General features: G+C 40.9%; 1 pseudogene; it reads left to right on the forward strand.

The window, feature by feature from the left end:
* Positions 1–5,685: 5,685 nt before the first annotated feature.
* Positions 5,686–7,556, forward strand: LOC122749542 (annotated as a pseudogene).
* The last annotated feature ends 554 nt before the right edge of the window (positions 7,557–8,110 follow it).

The following is an 8,110-nucleotide window of genomic DNA, read 5'->3' on the forward strand; positions in this document are numbered from 1 at the left end:
TTTTCTCCCATTGAAATATTTGTAAAACGATTGTATAAGAAACGTTGTACTATGATCTCTTTGGGATACAAACCTAGTAGTGGTATTATTAGTGGTATCAAAGAGTATAGTTCCAAATAACTCTCCAAAATGGTTGGATCAGTTCACAGCCCCACCAACAACGCAGAAGTGTTCCAATTTTTGCACAGCTTCTTCAACATTTATTATTTTCCTTTTTTGTCATATTAGCCAATCTGATAGGCGTGAGGTGATACTCAGGATTGTTTTAATTTGCATTTCTCTAATCAATAGTGATTTGGAGCATTTTTTCATATGGCAATAGCTTTAATTTCTTCATTTGAAAACTGCCTGTTCAAATCCTTTGACCATTTCTCAATTGGGGAATGACTTGCATTTTTATAAATTTGATTTAGTTCCCTATATATTTTAGCCAGAAATACTGGCTGTAAAAATTGTTTCCCAGCTTTCTGCCTCCCTTCTAATTATGACTGCACTGCTTCTATTTGTACAAAAAAACTAATTAAAATGTAATGTAATCAGCCATCCATCTTGCATTTCATAATATTCTCTCTCTCTTGTTAGGACATAAACTGTTTTCCTCTCCATAGATCTGAGAGGTAAACTACTTCTTCCTCTCCTAATTTATCTATGGTATGACCCTTTATGTCTAAATCATATACCCACTTTGACCTTATTTTGGTATACAGTATATGATGTTGGTCAATGCTTAGTTTCCTCCAGTTTTCCTGGCAGTTTTTGTCAAATACTGAGTTCCTATCCCAGAAGCTGGAGTCTTTGGGTTTATCAAAGTAGATTACTATAGTAATTTAATACTGTATCTTCTGTGCCTAACCTATTCCACTGATCCACCACTCTATTTCTTAGCCAGTCCTAAATAGCTTTGATGAGTGCTGCTTTATAGTATAGCTTCAGATTTGGTATGGCTAGCCCACCTTCCTCTGCATTTTTTTTTCATTAGTTTCCTTGATATTCTAGAATTTTGTTCTTCCAAATGAATTTTCTTATTATTTTTTCTAACTCTATAAAATACTTTTTAGGGCAGCTAGGTGGTGCAATGGATAGAGCACCGGCCCTGGAGTCAGGAGTATCTGAGTTTAAATCCGGCCTCAGACACTTAAAACTTAACTAGCTGTGTGACCCTGGGCAAGTCACTTAACCCCAATTGCCTCACTAAAAAAATAAATAAATAAAACAATAATTTTTAGGTAATTTGATTGGTATGGCACTGAACAAATGAATTTAGGTAGAATTGTCATTTTTATTATATTAGCTCGGCCTATCCAAGAGCAATTGACAGTTTTCCAATTATATAGATCTGATTTTATTTGTGTGAAAAGTGTTTTGTAATTGTGTTCATACCTCTCTTACTCACTTTTCTTTGTGGTAACTTCCTGTAATCAACTCAGATCTGTCCTATGATGAACATAGTATTGGATTTGGCCTTGACATCTGTTACCAGCTATGTTAGATACTTTAATTTCTCATAATGGCATGGGGATAATTAGACACATGATGCAAAGAATGATGAAACCAGGATATGAATTCGTCAGTTAATTTCAATTTTCTCAGGGGCAGCTAGGTGGCGCAGTGGATAAAGCTCCATCCCTGGAATCAGGAGGACCTCAATTCAAATCCAGCCTCAGACACTTGACACTAGCTGTGTGACCCTGGGCAAGTCAACCCTCATTGCCCCATTGGAAAAAAAATCAATTGTCTCAGTCCTGTATTAAAGAGTATATCAGCATGACTTGTGGACTTTTGCAAATGCCTTAAAAAGACATCCACTTTTGTTAGACGTTATTATAACTGAAGTTAATCTGGCAACTTTTATAGGATTATGATTTTGTATTAGAGTACATTTTATAAATAGGAGTCTGAAATTCCTTAGTGGGAACCTCATCTTCAATCCAGGGTATTGAAATAATGTTAAGTGTAAAAATTTGGGTTCTAATTTTTATTTTTATTGTCATTTCATATGAAACAAATGGACAATACATAATTGTAAAATATTTACAGGATTCTGAATTTCTTTAGACATATGTTGTTTTGTTTTGTTTTGGGGGGGTTTTTTTGGTGAGGCAATTGGGGTTAAGTGACTTGCCCAGGGTTACACAGCTAGTAAGTGTTAAGTGTCCTGAATCCAGGGCCGGTACTGTATCCACTGCACCACCTAGCTGCCCCTAGACATGTTTTTAAGAATGCTCAATATGATGTGGTTATTGGCAAAGTTATTTAAAGTTGTGTTAAGATCAATTTTGTAGATTTTCCAGCTGAGGATGATAATCTGAAGAACCTGACAAAGACTTCTCTGAGACCATGCCTAGAATACAGGGCTCCATCAAGATGGCATCCCAAGAATCATCTGGAGGAGATGAAACTTCCAGAGACTTAAAGGGACATTTTCTCTTTTGTTTTCCTTTTTCCTATTGCATATACTATAAAGAGAACTGCCCCTTTAGTTTTGTCAATGTGTCACTCACTTTTCTTTTATTCTTCTTCATATTGTTAATCATCACAAGCCCCATAGTTAAGAACTCTTTGTGAAGTATTTGTATTTGTATTAGCACACTGGGGATTCTCACAGCCAGCCCAGAGACAATAGAAATCAGACTAACTCAGTAGAGACAACAGAAACCACACTCACCTGAAGGCCTTTGCCCTCAGAAGGTCTGTCTTCCAATAGACTCCAGGGTCAGCAAGGTACAGCTCATTTTAATATGGACCACTCTCAGGCCATGACAGCCAATAGAATTGATTGATGCTAGCCAATTAGCTTTGAATAGTGTGTAAGAGCTACCCCTAGGGAAGAAGGAACTGGGGAGGACCACAGCAGGCATGCCTTCCCTCTCTCTTGGTCTTGGGACCAAAGTGAGGCACGAATTCTCTTCTTTCTCTCTCTAGGTAATGGAAAACTTCTGAACTCTACTTGGAGCCATGTGTGCTCTCTCTCAGACAATATGGTGCTGGGCAGGGGGGGGGGGCAGTCGATTAGCTTGTGTTAAATTCAGCCAATGCTTTCCTAAAATTTTATATGTAGCAATATCTTAGAAGCCTCAGACAGATCCCAAGAATTTAGAATAGAAACAGGCTGGCCCCCAATATTTCAAATGACACAGTAGCTTTGTAATCCATTTCAAGGCATTTCCTCATTCATGTCAGTTATAAGATTCCTATTTCTTATGAACTCTCTGATGAGAAACAAGGGCTGACTTTACACTGAAGGCTTTACCACACTGATTATATTCAAAAGGATTCTCTCCAGTGTGGATTCTCCAATGATCAAGAAGATTGGACATATATCTGAATGTCTTTTCACATTGATTACATTCATAAGGTTTCTCTCCAGTTTGGATTCTCCAGTGTGCAGCAAGATGGGGCCTCTGTCTGAAAGTCTTTGAACCCAGATTACTTTCATGAGGTTTCTCCCTAGTGTGGCCTCTGCTCTCTCCTAGCACAGTCAGAAGGATCATGATTCATGCATCTTTGCCAGTGAGTTTCTTCCACAGAAAGGCTTATCTCTGCAGGAGTCTCTGCTGTTTCAAGTCTGATCTCTCCTAAAAGAGGCAAGTAAACATACACAGTTGCTTATACACACATATATGATTATATCCCCTCCCCTCTACTGGCAGAATATAAAGTGATTTACATTCTGTTTCCCCAGGGCAAAGAGAAAAGGCAGGACTGGCATTCTCATCACATTCACAACTCAGGCCATGAGTTCAAAATGATTCAGTCTTGACTCAAATACCAGCAGCTGAAAGTAGAACTCAAACCTTGAGAATGGGCATGCTCTGTCCATAGTACTAGAAAAATTGTCTCCACTTTGAATCTTACCTCTTCACTTTCACTGTCTGAACTTTCAATCTTCATAAACATTATGCCTTGGGGGCGGCTAGGTGGCACAGTGGATAAAGCACCAGCCCTGGAGTCAGGAGTACCTGAGTTCAAATCAGGCCTCAGACACTAAACACTTACTAGCTGTGTGACCCTGGGCAAGTCACTTAACCCCAATTGCCTCACTAAAAAACAAAACAAAACAAAACAACAGAAAAAAATAAACATTATGCCTTTTGGTACACATATGGCAACAATTCCTATTATTTCACAATCTAACTTATCTGTAAGCATATTGTAATTTCTCTGGTGATCAATTTCAATCTTATTTTTTCAGCTGCAGTATCCAAAATCACATGATGAATTCCAGCATTGCTTTTTGCATTTACCTGAGGAATGAGAGATTATTTTCTGGCTCATTACTTTTGGGGGGTTAGCCATTACTTATTATTCATTTTGTTTTTTGTTTTTTTGTTTTTGGTGAGACAATTGGGGTTAAATGACTTGCCCATGGTCACACAGCTAGTAAGTGTCAAGTGTCTGAGGCTGGATTTGAACTCAGGTCCTCCTGACTCCAGGGCCGGTGCTATATCAACTGCGCCACCTAGCTGCCCCCTACTTATTACTTTTTAATAATTTATCTTTAAATGTCTCTGCTCACTAAAACGAAAATGAATTCCTTGTCATAAACACAACTGTCTGAAAATGTGTCTCATATGAATTTGAATCCATCATCCTTTTCTAAGAAAGTGGACAGGAGTCCTCCTGCATCCCTTCTTCAACATTAGTAGTTCACAAAGCTCTTGGAGGTTCTACACAGGGGCCCAAAGGGCTGCGTCAAAATTTTGTTGCAAAGATATTTTCCCTCTGGGACGACAAACATGCACATGATAACCATAACAGGATTCTTTCTGCAGTGATTCCAAACCATCATGATCAGGCATATAATGCATTTGGTGATCATGCAATGACTACATCATACTCTGACTGCTTCAGTGGTTATTCATGTGCAAATTGTCACAGACATGCACAGACTCCCATTGGCTGTCTGTCAATACACCTCAGTAGTTCTCTCATTCTGGGGGTGCCTTGTACTTGCATCTCATAAAAGCTGTTACCACCAGATTCAGATACTACATAAGTCTGCATACTTGCCCCAGGGATCGCAAGCTGAAAACCATGATTGCTAGGCATGCACAGTAGAAGCCATAATGAAACCATCAAGGACCCCCACAACCTTTCTACAAAAACAGACCTTAAACTGCCACTCATTGCAATGCTGAGGCATTTTCTGATTTGACCCAATCTTCCACTTATGTTACTGTTTTCCCAGTGGTAGAAAACACAAACTGAGCCTGAAGCAATTCTATCCTTACAAAGCGGGTTCTAAAGATAAGTAATATGTGCAACTGACCTTCCAATCCACTTATCATTTAATATTCTACTTTTCATGAGCCAACAGAAAAAGAAATCTTTTATTATATAGTAACCAGCAATTCATTTTATTGACTGGATAAGAAGCTAAAAACAAAACATGCATTTCCATCCCTCAGCAAGAGAGCTTGGCCAACTCTCCCACTTTCCACCCCATGTGTGTGTGAACCTTTTTACAGTATTCTATTTAAAATATACCTAGTGGTCTAGTGCATAGAATGCTGGACCTTGAGTCAGAAAGACATGAGTTCGGGAAGGGAGGCAACAGGGGAGGGGCGCTGTCAAGGTGCGCGCTGGTGGCTCTGTGCCCCCCCGGCCCCCCCCCCCCAAGCTGGCCGGGCCTGGGACTCGGGCGACCTGAGTGGCACCTCCGTTGCTGGATGGATCTCCTGAAGGTCACCTGCAGCAGTGTAGATTCTGGATTTGTTCCCAGCGTTCAAGGCTTTGATAAGAAACTGACAGAGGCTGATGCGTATTTGCAAATTTTGATCGATCAGCTGAAGCTGTTTGATAACAAGCTTCAAAACTGCAAAGATGACGAACAGAGAAAGAAAATTGAGACTCTCAAAGAGACCACAAAATAACATGGTAGAATCAATTAAACACTGCATTGTATTGCTGCAGATTGCTAAAGACCAAAGTAATGAGGACAAGCATGCATATGGATTGATAAGTACCATCAACCCTGTAGATGCAATATATCAACCTAATCCCATGGAACCAGTGATCAGCACAATGTCTACCCAGACTGTCTTACACACAGAGTCTGCCCCATTGTGTAAATCAGAGCCACATCCATCCTCCCTACCTGTTGGACCTGGAGTTGCTTCTTTGGGACATCCTCAGACCCCAACACCCAACAGCACAGGAAGCAGGCTTTCAGCACCTAGTAGCAGTCTGACATCTCCAAGCCATGTCAACTTGTCTCCAAACACAGTCCCAGAGTTTACATATTCTAGCAGTGAAGATGAATTCTATGATGCCGATGAATTCCATCAAAGCAGCTAATCCCCAAAGCGCTTCATAGACTCCTCAGGATCGGCCTCAGTCTTGACCCACGGCACTTCAGGGAATAGCTTATAATGCCCCGATACCATGGACTGCCTCATTTCTTCCATCTCCAATGGAATGGGTGACCCTGACCTGTTTGACTCACATGACGACCGAGACGATGATGGAAAGGCTGGTTCTGTGGAAGAGCATAAGCGCGTCATCATGCACCTCTTATCCCAAGTTAGGCTAGGAATGGATCTTACCAAGGTGGTTCTCCCAACATTTATTCTCAAAAGAAGATCACTTTTGGAGATGTATGCTGACTTTTTTGCACATCCAAATTTGTTTGCAAGCATCAACGACCAGAAGGACCTGAAGGACTGAATGGTGCGGGTCGTCAGGTGGTACCTTTCTGCCTTCCATGTGGCAAGGAAAGGGTCTGTGGCCAAAAAGCCATACAACCCCATTCTGGGGGAGATCTTCCAGTGCCACTGGACGCTGCCCATGGAGAATGAAGAGAATGTAGAGCCGATGTCTGAAGGCCCTGTGTCCTGGGGCTCCAAAAACTGCATCACCTTTGTGGCAGAGCAGGTCTCCCATCACCTGCCCATTTCAGCTTTTTATGCCAAATGCTTTAGCAAGAGGATCCAGTTCAATGAGCACATATGGACCAAGTCCAAATTCTTGGGGATGTCCATTGGCGTTCACAACACAGGACAAGGTTGTGTCTCTTGTCCAATGGTTATGGAAGGGCTATTCTCACAGTGCCCTGGGTAGAGCTGGGAGAAGAATGCAGTATTAACTGCTCCAAGATGGGGTATAGCGCCAACATCATCTTCCACACCAAGCCTTTCTATGGGGGCAAGAAGCACTGAATCACAGCTGAAATTTTCCCTCCAAATGACAACAAGTCCTTTTGCTCAGTTGAAGGGGAGTAGAACAGTATCATGTATGTGAAATATGCAACAGGGGAGAATACAGTTTTCATTGATACCAAGAAGATGCCTATCATTAGGAAGAAAGTGAGGAAGCTGGAAGACCAGAATGAGTACAAGTCATGCTGCCTCTGGAAGGATGTCACTTACAACTTGAAAATCAGAGACATTGATGCAGCCACAGAAGCAAAGCAAAGACTGGAAGAGAGGCAGAGAGCTGAAGCTTGAGAAAGGAAGGAGAAAGACATCCAGTGGGAAACCAGGTTATTCCATGAAGACAGAGAGGGTTGGGTCTATGATGAGCCATTACCGAAGTAACTCGGGGCCAGCAAACATTGACTTTCAGAGAAGCAACAACATCTGCGCTGCCTGTTCGGCCACAGCCCTAAGCGGCAGGGCATGTTGGGGGGCCTCCCTTCTCTTTGCAGTGGTTCCTATCTCAGGGAGATTGGACTTGCTGATGCAGGTGAACAATTCAAGCAGGACGAGTCTCCTTTCCTCTCTGTGGCAGTTGCTAGAGCTTGGCTTCAGTTTTAAGAATCCATGCAAGCTTTGAAAACATTTCTAAACTCTGGGCTCAAGCTGTGTGCACACTTTCTCTCTAGTGCCACTGCCAAGGTACAGAACACGTCGCACATACTCTTCTCTTGGGTTCTATCTCTATATAAATACATACATACACATATCTATAAATGTATATAAATATACATAATGGAAAAAGTCTTACTATTCTTTACATCTGTAAATAGAGATTCCTTTGGATGGATGGTTTATTAGAAAATTATTTAGCAAACTATAAAATCAAATGTTTTAGCATTTTGTTATCTCATTCAAAATAATTTCTGTATTTTTATTTTTAAATTGAACTATTGAATTATAGCTAACCCTTTGGC

Source organism: Dromiciops gliroides, chromosome 3 (assembly GCF_019393635.1).
Source record: "Dromiciops gliroides isolate mDroGli1 chromosome 3, mDroGli1.pri, whole genome shotgun sequence".
In the NCBI taxonomy this organism is placed as follows: Eukaryota; Metazoa; Chordata; class Mammalia; order Microbiotheria; family Microbiotheriidae; genus Dromiciops; species Dromiciops gliroides.